Source organism: Adelges cooleyi, unplaced genomic scaffold (assembly GCF_023614345.1).
Source record: "Adelges cooleyi isolate 19-005CV unplaced genomic scaffold, UGA_ACOO_1.1 ACOO_flye_CR_arks_rails_tigmint_CR_PRNA_30, whole genome shotgun sequence".
Classification (NCBI taxonomy): domain Eukaryota; kingdom Metazoa; phylum Arthropoda; class Insecta; order Hemiptera; family Adelgidae; genus Adelges; species Adelges cooleyi.
Window position 1 is genome coordinate 12,426,887 of NW_026095971.1, and position 23,114 is coordinate 12,450,000.

General features: G+C 34.0%; 1 protein-coding gene across 12 annotated transcripts in view; it reads left to right on the forward strand.

Moving 5' to 3' along the window:
* The window catches only part of LOC126839113 (RNA-binding protein Musashi homolog Rbp6-like), a 269,406-nt gene that overhangs the window by 95,182 nt on the left and 151,110 nt on the right, over positions 1–23,114 (forward strand). For 2 of the 12 annotated variants that reach the window (XM_050574164.1, XM_050574168.1), the window contains exon 1: positions 1,598–1,618. The exons of the other annotated variants lie outside the window; for them this stretch is intronic. The gene's annotated coding sequence lies outside the window, so the exon portion shown is untranslated. Of the gene's footprint in view, positions 1–1,597; positions 1,619–23,114 lie in introns of those variants that run through there. 12 annotated transcript variants of the gene reach the window in all.

Consider the following 23,114-nt stretch of genomic DNA (forward strand, 5'->3'; position numbering starts at 1 on the left):
CAACGTCGTGTCGCATCGTTCGTCAAGTGCGACAGTCGAACCCCGCGCACTCTTCATGTGGATAATTAATACATACAGGATTGAACGAGTGGAGAAGATAACCCTACGTCGTTCTGTGTTCTGTCGTCGTATATGGATACGCGTGTGCATATGTATATAGCATAAATTTCTGGTAATTTGATATTTTGTCAAGGACAGGGCGCTTAAAATTATAAAAGTTTCCATCCCCGCAATACATCAACCGTCCAAATCTCTCCTCTGGCAATGGTCTGATACTCGCTCCGACTATCAACGTTTGCTATTTTCCCCCCTCCCCCATTTCTCTATTCGACCGCATTATAATAACTCCAACACAAAGCCTTCGCGTTTGTGCTCTCGCTCAGGTACTATAAGATTATTTTATTTCCTGAGCTCATTTCATGCTTCGTCAAGTCAAAAACTTTAATGTCCCGCAAATGCCTGCTATCTTTTTAAAAGTTGCACATTATGGTTCAGTTTTTTCAATAGTACATTCGATTCGAATATGGTTTTCGTATTCAGGAGCTTCTGAATGTTTTTTTTCTTATAAAATCCATAAATAGGCCAATGTGTCACTAATCACAGAGACAGTCCATCTTTGGCTTAAGTCCAAAAAATACTGTCCTGAAGCTCCCAATGTCGATGATGTGTATCTCCGACAACGGCGACGTAATAATATTTGTTAAATAAATAAAAAACAACTTTCATGTGGCCTTCAAAGTGAATTTCCAGACAAAAAAAGAACACTTACCTACCTGTCTAGTATCCGGCCTAGCATAGCGCGATATATTATCAAAAGTTAACTGTCGAAAAATGATTACGGTTGTTAAAACACATTTTACAAAGCGCTGTCACCGCCGTTGCTACCATTACTTCCCGTCATTGTTGTTTGGAGACCTTATGACCTTTTGGTACTCGTACCTTCTGGCCATGTGCACCTTTTCACATTAATAGGACAAACTGTATGATATTCATTAAAAATGCCACGCCGTTAAAATTTTACGAAGCTTCACGTTTAGATGCAAAAATACAAATGACACTAATTTGAATATAATTTTGCGTAGTTATACAAACAAATATTGATACCGAGATCGGGCGATTCGTTTTGTTGAATCACATATTAAAATATAATAATTGTGTTACGGCTCGATTAAGTAATAGTATGAATTTCAATAAATGACGTGACACATCAAAAAGTTTAACTCTTACGGAACACGTTTTAAGAATATTTTCTAGCGCTTTTCCCATAATATTATATTATGTCGTTTTCATATAATAACATTATTGTACACTTTTCGTCTACACGTTCAAGTTCAAACGCAAGATTGTGTTTTTATTTGTTTATTTTATTGTTATGTTTAATTGTCTTACGCTTTTTTTTATTACTATCCAGACAGATATGAATACACAATTTGACTGCAGTGGCACGCAATAGGAGTCGTATTGTCCTGTCTTAGTATCGGGGTTGTAGAAGAGACGTGAAAATAAAATGACACTGTAAACCAGTAGACTGTAGTTTACTGAACTGCCTATAGATTAAGTTTATTCAAACTGATCATGCAGCTAGATAATTCAAAATATATCTCCAACGGATTGTCCGGTCAGTTTAAACATTTAGTTTGTTTTAATAAATCGTTCAATGGATTTTAGTTTAGTATGAATTGTTTAACATGTGTTGTACATCCATTATTATTATACATTATTAAACTTTCTAATTTAATTACATAAATAAAACGAAAAAAGATGTTATAGAAGCAGTATTTTTCAAGAAAATAGGTGTGAAATGTGCATAACTATTAGTATTTCCGTAAATAGTACAATTTATTAAGATAGTAGTATATACTATAGCAATTATTCCAAAGGTATCCCCACAAGACATTTCGTTTTTGGGGCGCGTTCCTGTACAATAATTTATAAAAGATCGTGTGAAATGCCGGAGGGAGTTAATGACGCTTTTATTTTGCCAGGTGCTTCGTTTTGATTTCCAAACATTTATTTCGTTCTGATGTAATTATCTTTTTGCACGGTCCGAGACGGCAACACGCCTTGATAATAATATTTTTGAGAATCTCGGCGCACGAGAGGGGTAACGTTTGACGGCACGCACTTGTACTCATTGGGATTTTATGACGCCTAAAGGTAGTACAAAAGCAGCGTTGGGTGATTATTAAGTCGATTTGGCACGTAAACTGCGCGCGAAAGACTGTTTTCGAGATTTTCACACTTCCGCCAATATTTTTTCAAGTCCGTGACTTGAATAATTCTATGACGATTATTGTTCGAGTTGTTCAACGTGAGCTCGCACTCGGGGCAAACATTTTAATCGTCTCGACGGTACAGTAGGTCTTCCTCGTCCTGGGCACTTAAACTCTGAGCTCGCTCACGCTGTTTAACATAACCCAAGAGGAAACAATAAAGAAAAAAATAATGACATTTTCGACGGGATAACACTGTTATCGACAAGCCGAATATCGGTTATTAGGTGATTGTGTTTTTCCGTTGTTCTCTTACCGAAGTTTCTTTTATTTTATTTTTGTCCTTCCAATCACTCTCTATGTCTCCCTATTCTGCGCTCCGGTTCAAAATTGTAATTATAACGGCAACGGGCGATTTTCTTGTATTGTTTTAGAAATAAATGATTAATATTATTTTCTGCTGCAATCGCTATCGCGGCACGGCAGACTCGAGACGTCAGTGGAAGTGACGGCCACCGAGAATCTTTTTAAAGTTTTGTGAGAGTTTCTGGATGACAGATTCCTGATGAACGAACATATAATACAATACTACCCTCAACTTCCGTGTTATACCAGTGCCAAAAAGGGTGCGAACGTCAAGGATTATGTACAAATAACATAATATATGTATATATATATATATATATATATATATATATATATATATATATATATGCGTTGATAAAGAGTAAAAATAATAAACGAAGGCACGCGTTTGTTTACACAATGTTGTACGATATATTTTAAAGACTCTATTTTTTCTATTCTTATAACTAATATCTGCCGAATTGAATATGTTGAAGTTAGTGCCATACCTAAAACTTTTTGTGTGAATCATAATATTGGCCTTCAAACATGCCTTGAAGCTGATAACCGTTTTCTCAAAAAGTAACAAGTACAATGAATGAATAACGGTAATACTCTTAAATTAAAATTTACCGGTAACCTACTACCAAATACCTAAATTACAAAACAATATTTTTACCGTCAATATATTGTTTGTCAAGCGCCAAAAATAAATAACACGAAATCTAATTAAACCATCCAAAACTAAACAGTGATTCGTGGTACCTACTAAAAATTTATTTTGTATTGACTTTAATTTGGAATTTTTATTTTAGTTTTTTCCATTTTTGGGCAAAATATTTTTTATAATTTTATTACTGTAAAACAAGTATTCATGAGGGGATTTTTTCTTTTTTTAACGAAGGGCATTTACGGTGTTAATACAGGCTTGAATATTTCGAATAAATAAAATGAAACACTAAGACATTATTATTATTAATTATTCATAAAAATGTATATCTCAACCGGAATTTAAAGTTACCGTGACAAAAATCGTTTGAAAGGCGAAAGCGTTTAATTGTAAATGTTCGATAACTACCATTTTCAAGTACCATTAACGACTGGTCACTGCTATCAATAGTAACCCCGGTTACCACCAAAGACAAAAGCTGTTTCTAATACAGTTGTTCGGACAACCTCAAGTGAAAAATAGTTAGTATAATATCACTCGCGCGACGATATAAGGTTACAAGTTATATAGTTAAACATCGATGGCCGATGGGCTACAACATACTTTTGGGGCTCTCGTCGTTAGCGCTTTTAACTTTTGCCGCGTTTGGCATAATATAATGCTCATCGAAACGATGACTGTGCAAAATTTGCATTGAGGCAAAGCAAAGCTCATATTATATAGTACGTGATGTTGTAGACCGCCATCGGCTTCCGCCGCCGCTTTTGACGGCGTAATAAATTATACAATAATTTCCGCAGATAATGTGTACACGGCCGGAGGTCGTTTATAAATTACTGTATTTCATACGGATGATATTATTATAATGTGTTACACGCGTCGGCCATTGACTGTCCGTCTCTCTTATACAGACGACGGTGGAAAATCTGCAGGGGAAAAATGGGTAAACGACTGGGGAGGTTCGTGGGCGTAGAAATGAGTTGGCGTGTGAACGAAATATTAATTTTATTTATTATTAAAAGTTAAATGTATAAATAAATAACGCAAAGTATGGCGATTTCGATTGTATTTTAAATAATTGTGTGTACAAAACCAAATTAAAATAAAACTTACACTAACGAACAGCGTTGTCAATATAAAAAATGAAATATTGTTATATAATTTTAATTATTTAACAGTGAAATTGTTTGCTACATACATCTTTTAAATAACTGTTCTATACATTTTATTTGAGTAAAAAATATTACTTATTGGATTTCTTCGCGTTATTTTCGTTATCAGTGTATTAGTGTATTTACCATAGTATTTTGAAAGTATACAAAAACCAAAGACGTGTTTAATGTTAATAAATATTTCATAGTTGTGAAGACGTGTATGTAGAATATCTGTGAAAACGTTGTTCAGACAGAAACTCTATACGTGTGCTAATGATTTCATGATAAACGTATTAACTGCACGCAATATGACTTTCGACGATCGACCACTAGAGAGCGCTAAGTGCTTGCTAACCTAAAGATAACCAAAAATCTCTCATAAGCTTTTAATGGTTTCGTCAATTATAATTTAGAGGTGGGCAAAAGCGCAGCTGTTAATATGTATGGAAAACCATTAGCTCATAAAATTAATCTTTTTGTTTGCGAAAAAATTGCAAAATTTAAGAAAACCTCATCTCTCTAACCAACTAACTTAAATCAAACATTTGTATTGGATTATTATAAGAAATTGACCCAATTTAGTGCCCCAAAAGTTGTATCCAAATGTTTCTTTTTCATTATCACTTACTAGCTATATACCTACTATTTATTTATAGTTGAACTTCATGTTGATTCCGGTTAACAATATTTAGCAACCAAACGAATAAAAAACCTACATAACTCGATTAATTTTCAAATCGAATGGATTATATTTTATTCCTTTATTAAAGAAATCTGACAAATGTTTTTCCAGAAAATAAAAAAATAGATACACGTTACATACAAAAAAATGAAAAAAAAAATGTTAGTAAATATAAACTAGTTTAACTCCTTAGTAGTAAGTATATAATAATATCACACGGAATGTCGGTCCATTATAGATATTGGCTTATTAAAAAATAAAAATTAAAAATAAATATATTTTTATTATTACTATTACCATTATTACCCATATATTTATTTTATTAGAAAAATATATGGGTTAATAGTATATACCTTTATAAATAACACAATACAATCTATAAGATCCTTGTCACAAGCCGCGGCAGCTTTTATTTTCTCTGTTACATTTTTGATCTCTAATTTAATTTGTTGTAGTTTCGTTAAAACTTAGTGCGTGCTACTTTTGTTTTAATAACCTTAACAGGCTTATTCACTTACGCCAATTCTGCTTTAAACGAAAACCTGCATTAATAACATTACAAACCAATAAATAATTTGTTTTGTGATCATTATAACTGTTGTACAACTGCTCGTGGTTGTTGACGATCTACTTGCCGTGTTTATTTTGTGGTATTTTTAACGCCCGAAAAATGTTTCACCATAAATTACAATCCATGACAATATAATATTATTACGAAGACTATAAATTATTATAATATATTACATTTATCTTAGATTGTTTTACAGCCTATATACTAATGTAACGTCATGTCTGAGATTCAAATGTATGGGTAATTTTTTTTCCATATCTCACAGTATCACCGTGTGAGGATTATGCAGAATATTATTGAACCTATATAACTGATAAACCTTACCTTTTGGCCACTGCTTTATGGGATTTACTGGCGGGCATTAATTTTTTTTATTTTGCGCATACGGTTAATCGACCACCGGTGAAGCACTCCAGCATCTCAAGTGCCTTCCAACTCTCGGCAACGCGGTACTCTTGACGCGAAATGATTTATGTATATGACGACGAGGCGAAAGGATTTTTTTTTATCCGTGCGTCATTATATTTTCCCGTATACACGCCGAGGTGATGCCCTATTATGTGAAAAAAATTTCTAGGGATTCTGAGTATTATTATTATTATTTCCTCGTCCCTTACCGCTGCTTTTCATAATCCGTCTGCGCCGGCAAAGAATATTCGTTTTTCATTTTCCGCTTTTGGCGTATTGATAGAGTGTATAAATATAAATACCGCTCGTTCCAAAGACCGGCGTGTATATACGTCTGAAAGCGAAGTGAATAGAAGATAGGTTTGGTTCTTTCAGAAAAGGAAAATAAACCGTTGAAAACGTAATTAATTAAATCCGTTTTGGAGCACCGGTACCTTATAAATCATACCAGGCTGACTAACCGTTCGGCCATGGTTACCACTACACTATATGATAATATTCGATAATATTTTGTATGTGTGGTAAAATAATCAAACTATGGTTAGGCGGGTTAGTATGTTACTTAAATTTAAGCTCGCATCAAACAAAAAACCACAATCAATAAGATAAAAATCGTGTTTGGTTTGGTAAAATTATCATAGGCAATTAACTTATACACAATTAATTTTGTCAAAATTATTATAAATAACAATTAAGTAAATACTATACTATACAACAATTAAATACTAATAATATCTATAATTGTAAGTTTTTAGTACTCTAAGACAGTTGCCTTTTTCCACTTCTCCGCAACTACATACCCTCCTCCTCCTGCTCAGAATTTATTAAAAATTAGCACCCTCTTGACTTGTGCCACCTCAGGTTACTTGCTTCGACTGACTTTTCTAGCGCTGTTTTAATGAAGGTAGAAAATAATGTGCACCGAGGGAAGAAGGAGACATACCATAGACAAATTAAGCATATCTAAGAAAGTTGGTAGAGACTAAAATATGGTTATAGTTACAGGATCCATGGAAATGGGATACAGCGAAAATAAAGAGTTGGCATTGTTTATTATACCTAGAACGTTTTATTTGTGTACTCATTCATGTATATTAATCAAACGTGACGCGACGGCATTATTCTATGCGAGCTGTCGTGGACATATTTACTGGCGTTTGTCGCGTAAGAAAACAAATGAGCAAATTTAAAATAATAGCGATTAAACGACAGCGTACACGTCGTGTACATACAATTACAAATGTGCGCTGCGAAACTGTTCACCTTTAATGATTAAACGGCCGACGTTATTAGAACGACGTGAAAATCCGAGTTACCCGAAAATGTCAATTTAATCAACTCGGATCGCGGCCAATACGCTGTCACCGAGCCAGGCTCAGATTTATCGTTGCACGGTTTTTAACTAAAAATAAATAAATAACCGTTTTATCGAACGCTGCCAGACAGAAGCAGCAGTTAAAGCTGAGTTATATTACTTAAATGTGCGCATCACCAAGTTTAAAAAGTAACCCGATTTGGTTAACACAAAATATTATAATGACAATAACAATATATGTCTTCTGTGAAAAGTCAAAATTAATTATCTCATAAAATAGTTCATTTCCTGTTAACCATTCTGTGTTAAGAAATATATTTACAAAAAACTACGTCTAGACTCTGGAGTATAATGTCCTAAAATGGTTTTAACTATTAGTCATTAGATAAAAATTACATCGTTCTTAAAATATTATAAGTTAGTAAAATAAATAAATTACAATGGCTATATTATAATAGAATAAAAATAGGTTAAAGAGTGTGTATCATAATATACAAAACAGTATCTTGTTGATTTATCATATATTACTAATATATTTACAATATGTAGTATGCATTTGTTTATATCCCGCCATCAATTAATAAAGGCCAAAAGTGAAACTCAATTATGCTATTAAAGCTTCGGACAGTCATTTCATATATTATTTAAAATAATATAAGAACATAAGAAAACGTTTTATTATTTTTTTCTGTTTTTTTAGTTAAGAATCGTATAAACAAACAAGCCTAATTCTGACTTCCAGCTAGACATTGTTATAATATTTAAGCTAAACCCGAATTTGTTTTGCTCACATCGTGGCCGTTCGGTTCTTTTGGTGCACTTTTGTGTTCGTGCGTTGTCTTCGAGTATATTATGGTTTGGAGAAAGACACTATAAATTATTAGACGTGGCTACCTTTTTGCAATAACGTAACGAGACCAAGGTATAGAAGACACGCTTATATCCACCGGAGAATGCCGCTGACGCCAAAGCCTCGGGGTGAACGATGGACAGATACGGACGGCGTGGTGAGGCCAAGAGCTTTATTTCACGTACACGCCCAGGATATATTGATTGATGGATCGTCCTCTCGACCGCATCAATCTATCAAGCGCTTTTCCGGCTTTACTGTGTATTACTACTACACGTGGTCGGGCCAAAACGACGGTAGCCGGAGGGGACGGCTCTAAGTAGTAATAGGCAAAACGAGAACCGACGCCCTTGTGGTCCCGAAAATTGTTCTAAGGTCGACGATTCGTTGCGATACGTTTCGAGTGTTGTACTATAATAATAAACAATACAAAGAAAGCTTCGAGTGGATAACCTCGTGTGCCGCCGCCTTGTTCGCGTCGCCGAGTATTGTGTGGCAAGTACAAAAAATAAAAATAAAAACAAAATAATAAAAATGCCTAAAGCAAAAAGTTTTTCGTGGCGATATAAGTGCGCCATTATTTTTATATGGTGTTTTGGCTGAAGGGGAAAAAAAGATTTAGTGTAAATTTTCCATCGTAATTTATATCTCGAAGACAGCCCGAGTGGAATCGGATCGATAAAAATGATAAACTATCGCAAACCGGAAGTATATATATTTAAGGGGCGTCGGTAGCGAAGACGACGGCCGCCAGAATAAAGTGGTCTTGCCACAGCGCCTCGGTACTGTCATCGCCAAAAGAATATTATCAAACCGATGCGTGTCCCCTGACCGTAATATTATTAAGTCATCTGCAGCTCAACTACTAGAAAAGGTTTTTTTTTTTTTGGAAAACTGTTTTTAATCAGTAACGCAACTATAGCGGTAGCCTTTTTCGAAAAAGCTCATTATCTTGCACGTTTTGCAAACAACAGTAGGTACTACCATTAGTTATAATCAATAGTACTACTTTGAGCACATTTATACGTTCTCTTATGCTTTTACTTTTTCGCCTTTTCTCTCAGTTGTTCGGGCAACTGTTTGAACGTTTGATCCATCTCTGGGTAATATCTCCACACTACTCGTTCGGTCTGCACTGCATACACAAATACCGTCGCGTCGTGGAAGGACAAAATTGTTTTTTCATTTATAAAAATAAATAAAATCACTGTATGGTTAAAAAAAAATCGTACGGATGTTTCACATTATTTACAACGTATAACTATGCTTCGACGTGGGGCCGAGCCTTTAGTCAGTTCTTGTGGTCCAAAGAAAATAATAAAAACGTTTAAATTATGCACATACATGCACTCATATACACGTACATCCCTATTCGGTTCATGTTTTATTCGTAGAAACAATTTGACTTTATATATACCTATGTGCAGTGCTCTCCCGGAATTGCCATTTCCGACCGCAATGTACGTAAACCGTTATTATTATGATTGTGATGATTATAATAATCAACCGTATCCATCTCTCCGAGTGCGAGTAATTATTACAGCGTTGATTAAATTTGTTACATGCCACACACTCCGCATGTCTATCATAATGTGCATTAGGTAAAATTTCACAAATACAAAACCGCGTAGGTGGTGTTCGGCTTCTGCACATTCTTTGAATTCCGTCACTTTTTGAAAACATCAAACGTCAAACGATCCTGCGCCAAAATTATATTTTAAAATACATTTTCGAAACACTGTGTTACATATTTTACACGAACGGAGGGAGTCTGTTTTTTTTTGGTGCTTGTTAATATTCATTAGGGACACTCGAGGAAAACATATGAATGACATTAAGCGCCTCACGTTGGTGAAATTCACAGGTTCAAAAACGAAGAAAAGAATATGCTTAGACACAGAGGCATAATATATCGGATACCATTTTAATACATTTAATTTAAACAAGACCCTGATATAAGTCATTGAGTATCTATAGTAAAAAAATAAATACCAAAAACCATAGAATGCTAAAAAAAAAGTTCGTGTTTTAACAAACCTTAATTATTCACTTTTTTTCTCATAAATCTTAAATACATTTAAATAAGGATTATAATATAAAGTAAAAGCATGTTTAAATGTTTTCATATTACTAAATACTTTATTTTTTTTGTTTTGTTTCAGGTGAGTTAACTTACTTATACAAATCTGCGGCATGGATTATAAAATCAGTACACTATGATTGGATGATAAGTATTCAATATAGTCATTAATTATTAAGCTTACTAATATAGATTTTTTTTTACGAAATACTGGTTAGGTTATAGGTTTATTAAAACAATTACTGTCACAAATATTTACAACGTCCAATCTGTACTGTACACCGCAGTAAAATTCGTCTAAGAGTGTACTGCCGTTTTTAATTTACATGGTCCTATTTATTGAATTTAGAAAACATTTTTTAAAATATAACTGTAGTTTTTTTTCTATAAAACAATACTTATACATTGTGAGGGCATAGTGTGATGCAATGTGTCGGCGGTTGGAGTTGCTGTTCAGCTGCGCCCGGCATTGATAGTTCTCTGATGGGTGACCACTAGCCAAGCTAGACTTAAGCGACGAAACCATGCTGCTAATTTACACTACATGTTCCAAATCTATTATTACAAATCTTGTCATTTACAACCAAGTCTATTTAACTACCTAATGGCCACAGCAGCTGTTGAAGTGGTAAAAAAAAATGTTCCACTGTAATAATCATAATTTTCATCTTAGGACTTGCACTGCGGTACGGATGGTTACTAAAATAATACATCAACTTTAACCGCTTTGTGGAGCTTACTGCGCTAAAGACCCACATCTGAGGAACGTCATAATAACTAACAAGTTAAGCTATATAGGTGCGCCGAGAGAATACTAAGAGAACCACAACCGCTCTCTCAATAATTATGTATATCATTATGTATTTTTTAGTATTATCCTTAGTATTATATCCCTGTTAAATATAATATAATATATTGAAAATCTGTGACCCTTATGTGCAATCGATAAGGGTTAAAGCTGCTCGGTATGGATGTGTTTTGCCCCTAAAATAATACCAATAATAGAGATTGTTTATGATGGTCACGATATTTCATAATAACGCGTACGGTATTAAGCTATTAATATTATTATTATTATTATGAGGGGTCGCTGTAGCGCAGTGGTCATGCAAAAATGTCTAACGGTATTTCGAGACTCAGCTAGAGGGGTCCCTTGTGGGAGTAACGTCCATACACGTGTTTTCTAACTTAACGGAGATCGGTAAGTGCACTACTACCAACACAACGTGAAAAAATATAGCTAATGACCACAATATGGTCGTCCCGGTCGCCGCAACAAATTAACCTTCGAAATCGATGGCAAAATGATATATAAAAATATATTATTGTTATATTTATGTCGTATACACACAACACTTGAGGCCATTTGTTATTTTTTAATTGCTGTCCCGGGCCATTGCAACAAAACCGTATTGTTTTATGTTTATTATTTATTACCAATATTTGTATTTCGTATTCCGTTTTCGGCATTGGCTGGCGATTAAAATTCGCATTATTCGGTTGTGTGCATTGTAATAATATTGTAGTTAAAGCGGCATACAGCCACAGGTACTCATCTTGGCCATCGATGCGTTATACCGAGAGGAAGATACAAAAGGGGGAAATCAACCGACTGTCAGATTAGGGGCCTTTAATCCCCAGAAGACGTGTGAAAACACACTAGTCACGACCGATTGTGTAAATCTTCTTGGACAATACAATTGACGTTATCAGTGTTACCGTTGTCGACCCCGTTCGGTGTTTTTTCCTCCCAATTATTACCAAAGTCGTACAAAAAAACCACTCAGCTGGTTCTCTCGCTTCTCCTCTTTCAGCTTTTTATTTTCATTTCATCTCTGAAGCATCAGCTACACTGTTATGAGAAATTCTACGGCGCAAAAATCATACGGCTGAGCATACGCACAATATATATATATATATATAAATATAAATAGTAATATAAAACCATATTTACAGTATTCTGTTAAAACACACGCTCTCACTCCCGGCTAAAGCATGCATTGGTGCTTTAACGTTGTGGTCGTACTTGGACAAACACAAACTTTGTGTGAGCATTCGGATCGTTGAATAGTAATATGAAATATTTCCTTTGTGTTTTCTCGCTTATACGAGGTATCAAGGATAAGGGTAAAGGTTTGTTCAACATAACCATTGAAATACGTTTTACCTTAGGCCTTCTACCATAAATCAGTTAAATAATTTACAATCCCGAAAGCGATAAACTTATGTACGTGAAAAACTTGATATTAAAATATAAAAAGAGACGAGTAAGAGTTTGTAATTAGTTCCGGAGTTTGGAATCGTTATGCAAATTTTCAAAAAGTTTAACTTGAACAGTCAAACCTATCGTCCTTTTAAGAACAGTTTCAAATGGTATTCGAAATAAAATCTCAAGGAAACGGTCAAAACTGAAGTTCTCAAAACTAAGTATTTTTCTTAGTACTAAAATGCATGCACAAAAAAGTACTAAGGGGAAAGAAGAGGGCAATAATCTAAGCTTAAAAGTAATAATCTTCATTCGCGGAACTAAAACCAAAATTATTAAGACTAAAACGACTTCAAAAGAAATCGACTGATAAAGAAATATTTTTTTCCAAATTTGTTTGTGACATATCAACTACTAAATGTAATTAAATTGGAGCAAATTATAGTAACCGAGGTTTTTAAGAGAAACATTTAAGCGAGAGCTACAGTTTTTTGATAGAACTATGCGCGGTATTCTGTTCTCAATTTTGATTATCCACGAAATATCAATATTTTTAGATATTATTTGATGGAAGAAACAGTTTCGTTATATTTTTTTCTAAGAACAGTCTTAATATTTAACAATCTTTTCTGACAGTCCATTTCGTGATAGGTCTACGCGAATGACACAGTTAAAATGATATCAAAAAGTGCAGTAAAAACAGTATTAACTACTGAACTTCGCAGTGGGTTCTCGACGTTATGACTTATAAGGCGGACGGTTCATCATTTATTTGCAATAGCACGGTGGAAGAATAAAACAAATAAAATAAAACAATCTTGGGAGATTGCGCGGCAATACATTTTATTATTTATCCAACTGTCCATTATGGTGTGATATTTTATTATTCCTTCGCCATAAAAACGTAATCGGAGCGAAATATTGTGTACATAATAATATAATACGACCCCACGGCCGTGATAGTTATATGAAGGATGAAATAAAAAATAAATGTATATATTATTTTTTTATGGTCGTTCGGCTGTTGAAATTTATACTTGGCAATTGCGGGCAAATCTGTTCCGAAGAACCGACCGAGTAAAAGAAACGAATGAATACGACTGTTGGAATCTTGGAAAGTAGAAACGAATAGAACATATGTATATATAATTATATATATATATATATATATATATATATATGTGTGTGTGTGTGTGTGTTTTCACGTACTTCGAAGACCGATAGAACGAGCAGAGAGAGAGATCGGTGGGCCGGAAAACTCCCTGGAATACATATATTTTCTCTGTCTGGTTCGTCTGTGTGTAGTGGAGAGTGGAGACGGACGGGAAAGCCGGTACAATTAATGTGCCAGGAAACTGCAGAGCTAGCCGAGGCGATATTATCAAACCGTACGGTGCAACACAAGTTGGCGGCGGGCAGCAGGCAGACGCATTGCGCTCTATTGACTTTTAGGGGCTTTTCTTGCTATATCTCCGTGTATTCTCCTTCTAAATCACCTCCCGAAACCCATAAATAGATGAGAACGAAAGAGAAAAGGGTTGGTAACGGTAGTAGAATGAAAAAAGAAGAGAAAAATAATTGGCAACCGTTTCGAACACCGACAGTATAATATATTTTGTTACCACGCTTGAATACAAAAAGAACCAATCTCGAACTCGGTACCTTTGAATACTTATGTATTAGTATATTATACAGTTAATAATCAGCTTTGATTAAAAATAATATATTAAAATTTTGTAATTTTTGACGTGGTAAATTTATGACAGTATTAGTGTACATTGTAATACCATAAACAAACATTGTAAACTTATTTTGACTGGAAACTGAGGTTGGCATATTCAGGCTCGTGGTACACAAAGATTTAATAACATACATAATATTAAGGTACAGCCGCAGCGATATTGAACGTTTTGACGTTAGAACAATGACTAAAGCTGAAATAAAAAAAATTAACGATGGCGCTGTACGAGTTTAAAACAATATCGAGATAAGGTTCACACGAATTCATCGCACTAAATTAAACTCACTAGGTACATCGTAAACTCACGCTGTCAAGTCTAAAGATAACTTGCGAAACATACAACCGCTGCTTGGTATATTTTACCAAACAATAGACTGAGATTTGAACACGTTTATCGCGAGAAACAAAGATACGGTTATCCGGAAAAGTCGGTAGTCGTTATATTGTCTTAACGCTCAAATATTTGTTGTAATAATATTAATGTTTGTTCATGGAGGTAGCGGTTCTTCGTACATTGTGCACGCTTTTAAACTCTTATACTGAGTGGCTTCAAAGGCTTTAAACGAAAAACTAAAATTACTCGCATGGTAATCAATGAGAAAATACTTAGATTTGAGCTTGGGATTTTAACTTTAAGGGATGTTTTATTTGAGTAAGCTACTATTAATTGAAAGGGTAAGCCATAGGAAAAATGAAAAAAAAAACAGTTTAACGGGAACTTGTCAAAAATACTTTGTAGTTTAAATTACACGGGTATACCTGTGTAATCGTAACCTTTAATTGTTAATATAAAGTGAAATGTTAACAAAATATTTTATGTAGTTTAAGGGGATAAATATTCTTACATTAATTTTTTACTGCATGTATTTTTTTTAGCCATATGCTATAAATGTACTTAATACTACTTAAAAAAATAAAAATAAATTTTTATTGTGTTTTGGTTTCATGAAAAACGCTAATTAAAGAATTGTTCCAAATATGGAACATTGTGCATACAAAGATGTATAGCATGAGCAGATATAAACAAAAAATACTATCGTTCCATGTATGGTGGACGACGTGAGGCTCCGTACGACAATGAAGAATAATTATTGTGTCTAGGCCGAAAAATATTATGTGAAGTTTGAAATATGAATACACACCTTCAACGGTAAACTAGTGGTCGTGATAAACATTGACTTTTTTACCGGGGAAATGTTTTGAGTTAAAATCATTACGATTTGCACACGGCCAAATCCCTTCAGTGACGTAGTCACGTCTCTAGTATTTTACTACCTCTTAAAAATCTATACACTTATATGCAACACACGCTGGAGTATTTTCAGTTCTACAACATCTGCTATCCGTAAATGTAATGGTGAACTTTTGGCGGCTATTCGAACGTTATTATATTGTTACTATAACTGCTTCTTTTGCCTCGACAGTGCATCCGGACAAACGCCCAAGTATAGCCATACTCTTGTCGGTACCTATTCTGCACTATACGGGCCAAACAAAGTCGCGCGTTTTAACGACCTGCGTCGTACTTAATACAAAGTATAAAATATATGTTTTACTGTGCGCAGAGGGCGTGCCTCGCTTTTAATATTAGTCTGGAGCCAGCTAAATTTTCAAGTTTAATGTTGGAATCCTTTTTTAAAATCGTATGGACATGACAATAATTCTAGGTTTCGCTTGCGTATGAATAAAAAATTGCCAATTTGAAACAGACCGACAAACATATTTCACTTCAATTTTCTAGTTGGCAGTTCCTGTTCTGTGTTAATAAACAATGACTTTAACAACCGGGTTCTCTTAAAATTAGTTCGTTGACTATGACATGCTTACAATTACCTCGCTTTTTTAAAAAACTTTTTGGTACAAATATAGATACTTAACTAGATTGCTGAATATAGTGATACCAGGTAAAGCCAAAATTCGTCATCTTGCTTGTGGCCATTGGATCGTTTTATTACACCGAGACTTAATTATCACACTTGTCACAATGTAAATTGTTTATCACTTGGTCCATTGCCAACGGCCATAATGTGCGAAAAATTAGATTCACACAGCTTGTTAGTGAACACATGACAGTTATAGTTCCTCAACGTAAAACATGAACCCAGCTCTGTTATTGTATGGCTTGGGCGGTTATTGAATATTTATCAGTTTTGATTCTTTATACATTCATTTTGAGACTTGGGTTAAAATTTTAACCCAAAAACAATAACAGTTAGAAAATGTTATTTGTTTAAATATGTCATTATAGTCGGGATTTTTATTATATTATATAATTTTCGTACGTATTGTTGTTATACACACCGCTTGATAATTACACTGTAAATTATATCCCATTAAAGAACTTTTTAAAAGACGCTCGTTTGTATTTTGGTATAATAGTGCAAATGTGCGCACGTATACTACTCGTTGTGGTAACAATTAAAACACTGCGGTAGTTGTCAAGTTTTGCTGAATATCAAATAACCAAAACGCTTTACAAACTATTAATAAAGTTTGTTTGCACGGTGCACACGTCGATACAATATTGTGTAGGCCTCGTACACGGTGCGACATGATTAACGGCTCGTGTCGGTGTACTACAAAGACTAAATTATTAATATGATAATATCGGTTCGGGTTGTCACTAATGAAAACAATATCGGGATACGCCGAGCATACGTATATTATACGATGATAATAATAATAATCTTCCGTACATATATTATAATAATTATTATTATTGAACACCTACCGGAGTGTTATCATTTTGGTTTATTTTATTGCTGTCACGTCGTAGTAACGCTCGCAAGGACATGCGATAAATTCTATTACTATTAATGAAAATCGATAGTAACCAGTAAGTAGTCCTCCGATTTTTTAATATATATTATTTAATATTAATGCGTCCGGTTGACAAAACTTGCGCCCGACATTTGTTTTTCTCCACTTTAAACCACGTCATCAAAAAATTGAACCGATGTGTTTTTGGTTTACTGTCAAGGGTTGCGTAATGTGTACACAGTGTACTTATACGAGCAATGTGTATGTATGTATATTATACTTCTGTTGAACGCTTACAAGAAAACATAATGGCTTACGCGGTGGCCAAAAACATTTTAGACTGCGGGGCTGACCGCAAGGGAAAAACCGGTGCTTTTGAAAATTATCGTTAACTGACCGCAAGACACGATGCGGTGGTCTTTAGGGATTCCAAACGTGTCTTGTTGTGTATTACACAACAGCTACGTACGGTATCGAGTTTCTTTTTAGGTTCTTCTTTCTTATTATTTTGTTTTTTTTTTAAAGCCGTTGCGACCGCACTACAGAGACGAAGGGACATCGTGTAAAACGGTATAAACGCCTGTAAGACGAAGAGGCGACCGGAGAAGTACAAAAACTGGAACCGGAAGGAAACGTGATGTAATTTAAAGACGACGACGGTCTGTGCGTGAGCGTTCTAATGCCAGATCGCCAAAAAAAACACTCCCTTCTCCGTGTATTTTATTTTTTGCTCTTATACTTGCCAGGGTCGCCGTGGAAGACATATTATATGGCGGATCGAGGAGGGAATGCTACAGCTGCCGGACCGAGACGTTAAATTTATGTATGTGTACCACCGGGGGGTAAATTCTACTCCCCTCCTCTCTAAACCGTCCTGAAGGCCGAGATATTTTACCAAAAAACCCATATAGCAAAGTTATCAATATTGATTACTTAATGTCATGTCATTTTCACGGTCGTTTGTTCTGTATTTCCCTCTAGGTCCCAGTTCTTGCCGCGGCGCGTCTGGACCTTAAGTACAGCCAGTGACCTCTCAAATGGACCACGTTTTTTCACGTTTTAAGCCCAACACACACCTTTAGCGCCCCAAAAGTGGTAAAGGTCCGGACCGAAATATCTTCACCTATTTCATCCAAGAGATTCTCTGACCGCAGCTGTTACGTCCTTTTTGCAGATTTTAATACAATTTTAAGATGCCGCTTCATGTTCCATCGAACCGTCTGGGGGAAAAATAGATAAAAATATCATATTTTATACTACCCGTCTTATGACGTCCATCCATTTACAAATTACCAAAGTCTCACACACAACAAATTCTCAATATTAATATAATCATCACGGAGTACCACAACAGGCAAATATAGTGTTACGTACACATGTTATGCCATGTAAGTCGAAAATACAATATTTTATTAATGTTTAAGGTCACAGCTGTAGACGAAAATAGTCACATTGTCTAAGAAGACACTTCATATCATATTTTTCATATTATATAAGTGGCACTCAATACCGGTGCTGCACAATGCACACGCTATTAGCTATGGCCTGTGTCAAACACGTATACAAAAATATATGGAAAAACTAACAATAATGAAATTCTACTTTGAGGAACGACGACAAATATGTTTACTTACAGCATTTTGATAAAATATAGCAAACGTTTAAACCGTCGATCGCCGAATAAAATGTGTGTACAATATTACCGTTCCGTTTAAATGGTATTCGTCAATATTTTATATTATTTCTCACTTGTACTGTTACATTAAAATAATCAATAACTACGTCGTTATTGATTTAACATCACTTTGTTGAATTTTGGACACTCACAGATTACGAATGCAATAAATTGCCTTTTTTCTCTCACTCTTTTTTTTATAGTAGACTAGGGAATATCTAACCGATTCCAGAGGTCTTGCGGTGCACGCTACAAAGAATGACGAACGGGTACCGATTACGGTGGTCTGAACGGGAAATTGAAAAAAAAAATAAGAAACATCTTGGTATTTTCGGTTGTAGATTTGTATAGCCATGTATGAGCGAAATACAAACAACTATGGATAACAAAACCAACATAACGTGCATCTGGCATCTAAATTATAATGATATACGGTTCAGAGACCCCGCGTGTGCAAATACTATGCACCTACCGTCTTTATTTTACTGATCTATAACATGATAATATAATGGTTATTATTTGTGACCGTCTATGGGAAAAGGTCATTTATCTTCCATTTTTAAAAATCGGGGTTTTTGCATTTTGTCATAGTCGATTAGTTGCAACTGTGTTTCGATCTGTTTGAAAGTTATGAAGTTTTTAAGTTGGAACTCCTAGTAAGTTAGTTAGTAAAATGTTAGTTTTTGGCACTCCCAAAAAATTTGCTCCTGGAATATAAGGTACCTTTTCCATTGACGGTCACGTTTGTTACTCAGTGATTAAGTCACATATTGTGAATATATAGAAAATAGCATCTTATACATAGTTTTAGTTGTAAAACCGACCAAAGAAAAAGTAGGAGTTGAAGCACGAGACTGAAGACACAAACTATATTGATCACAAACTATGATTTACAATCATTGTTTTGTGTTATTAAAATATTTATGGACAAATAGATTTTATCAGCCTAGTTTAATTTTAAAATATTTTACTAAAGGGCCAAGATCAGATAAAATGATGTTGTATCCTTGGTCGGTCCCTGTACTTGACATCGATGAAAGTATGATTGCGACCGCACCCAAGTCAGAGTTATTGATTCAATTTCCGCCGTCTAGCATAATATTATTATTTAATGGGTCGAGTTAAAAAGAGTTGAGGAATTAATTATTTATCCCATAGTCTAGTCGATGACAGTTGAAATAGTTTATTCAAACTAACAAACGTGTTCTTTGATTGTTGCACATAGCATTATAGTTACAAATGGCGTTTATTTTAAAATAAAAATTTTTATTGGGTTATTGCAATCAATAACCGAGTTTCCAGCAACATAACAATACACGCATAAGTTGCGCACACTCACGGGGATCGTATAATTATATACTTTAAAATCCACCTTCTCGTTTAAAATTCACACAACTCCATCTTTACTTTTGTTGTTGTCGGTTTGTATGAATACTAAGTGAGGGATGGTGGATCAGTAGGTCGAATACATTTAATCTATTTCACTAAGCTAAAGTTTGTAAATATTACACCTTTTTTAAAATTCACCGCCGTTTTATACTGTAGAAATAACCGGTCCTCATCGTTTTAACTACAAAGCTATGTAATGATAATTATTAAACTATGTGGTTTTTACTAGTGGTGGGACTATTCGAATAAAAAAAATTCGAATATTCGAATACTTCATTCGCACGAATATTCGATTTTTTTATTCGAATATTCGATCTGATTTTTCGAATATTTTATCATTTTCTTTGCAGGATTAATTAGATTAGAAAAAATAATAATTAAGAGACAATTAAAGTGTCCTTGATCTATTTTTAATAATTTTTTAACAAAATAAATACAATTATAACGAATTATTCTTTTGACAAAATAAATATTATTACTTATTACAACAAATAAGATTTTAACAATTTATATAGATATATAATTACAAAAAAACATAAATTTGACAAAATATTCGAAAATTCGAATATTTGAATTATTTGATTACTATTCGAATTATTCGATTACTATTCGAATATTCGAATTATTTTCATATGATTATTCGAATAATTCGAATAATAGAAAAATTCGATTCGAGGTCTCAGCTCTAGTTTTTACCCATGCGCCCGTTTTTTAACTAATACTCGAATCTTTCGGTTACCGATAATTAAATCGAGGGCACGTTTATTTATTTTTTGCTGTCGACTTCTAACGTCTTGTATAAGCGATTATCATACCGTTTAAAACAATAACCCGTTTACTTTAGGTTTAGTGTACGCCGTTGAAGTTTTTGCAAAACGCTACTAGTAGGTTTGTTTTTTTTATTATCCAAATTCAAAAACATTTATTTTAATGCGAAGTGAATATTTAGTTTTTTTTTTTTTGTTATTGTGATTGACGTCCATGTGTTTTATTACAAGTGGTACGTATCTCGGTCTGTCAGGAGCGTCGACGGTAAAAAAAAATATTCCCTCACTGCCGTCACAGAAAAAACTTGAGACACGTCTTTCCTTTTGGCTTTCACCGTGTGCTCCCGGCAAAGGCGTTCGAGTGAGTGGTTGGCTACAAATTTACACACACACGTGACAGAACGCGGCAATAAGTTGATTGACAACTCAAAAAATAAAAATGTTTACGCGTCGTAACACGATAAGTACATTTTGATTTAGAAAAAGAGCAAAAAAAAGAATATACGTTGCCTCCGCTTTTTCCGGTTTAGTGACCCGTTTCTCTCTATTTGCTTTTTTCCCCTAATGGTGTTCATAACAATAGAAATTTCCCTAAAGATGATATAACGATAAAAATACAGTCGCATAACTTTCGCCAGTCAATTAATATGTTATTTTATTATTTATCTAAAACTATTTACAAGTACAATATACTTGAAAAAATCTAAAAATAGCAGCACTCGGGCAGTAGTAATTGTTCATGAGTGATATTTCTTATAGCTTTTTTCTCTGAAAAAGCCACAGTATTAATATTACCAAAAGTATATCATCATATTTGTTTTATTAATGTATACATTATATCAAATCTAAAAATAATTCTAAATTATTTAATTAATTTATAATAGTTATTATTTTTGTATGTATGAATTATATAGTATATGTACTTTATTAAAGTTCCGAAGATAAGTAGAACACAACAAAATTTCCCACAAAAACTCAATATTAAATGGTTATAATCTCTTTATATTTTATATTATATATATATTAACCAACGGATTTTAATTAAAAATGTTTTACGTAGGATATACGGGTAATTGTGTTAAAGCGGTGTTGTTGCTACAAGGACTTTGTAGTCCTTTCATTAAAGATAATGCTTGTGCGCGGTTTTGTTTACAACATTTGTTTGACATTTTTTTCATTGAGGTTTACTCACTTGTAGTACCGACTTCAACAATAGCAACATTAAAATATTGTAATGTCTTTTTCTATGTTCCTAAATGAGACGCCTGTTCTTTCATTACAGCTCATTTACATAGTTATTAAAATCGTCGTCATGTTGATAATTACATAATGGATTAGATTATTTTCGGCTAGTAGAAATGTAGTATTTAGGGACACGACAGTAGCGCGAAGGTGAAAAAAAATCAATTAAAAAGCTGAGCGCTCATGACTGTGTATAGTGTATACTATAATAAGACAGAGCATAGCTTGTAAATGTATAGTAGTTTCTGAGAGTGTTTCAGAAAATGTATACCGATTACATTCTTGTAATTCAATTTCTATTGAATAATTCACCGTTACAGGTAAAAATTACCAGATAAAATATCAGCCCAACTAAGCAGACATATTATAAGAGATCTTATAGTAAGACGTCAGTATAAGAGTACACATACTGTAAACTTGACGTACAGTGTGCTCTGTGATTTTTTTATGTTATTTTTATATTTATTAGAATTGTCTTGTAACGGTTATCTTTATTTCTATGACCGTTATTGACAAAAAAAACAAATCCAAACTTTGTTCGTTAAACTTGTGCTGAGAATCCTGCAATGAATCGGTAAATGTGTTTTTTTACCCTCCCGGGAAATTCGGTACGCTAATGTCCCTCTGAGTTAACTGGATGACCTGGTCTTATACATATGAATAAAGTTTAGAGTTTCCTCTAACGATTCTCGGCAACTTTTATGTACAATCTTATATATATGTATATAAGACAATAACAGTATATTTTGTTTCGAAACCCAGCTATTTTTTCTTAAACAGATTACTGCGTCGTCGTCGTCGTCTAGTATTTTCGAAAATACGACCTTAAAGGCCGGTACGGTATTCGGACAAAAGCCAATATACATACAAGATCGAGTTCTGGGCGTGCGGTAGGAACCGGTAGAGAATCAAATTTATTACACAAGTGGAAAAGCTAAAAGTTTATAGAATAGAAAAGTTTCTTTTTAACCCATAAAAGAATGCACGGCGATTATTCTTATTTGCCCGGCGCTTCCCAGCGGACTCGGATCGGAGCACGAAATAAA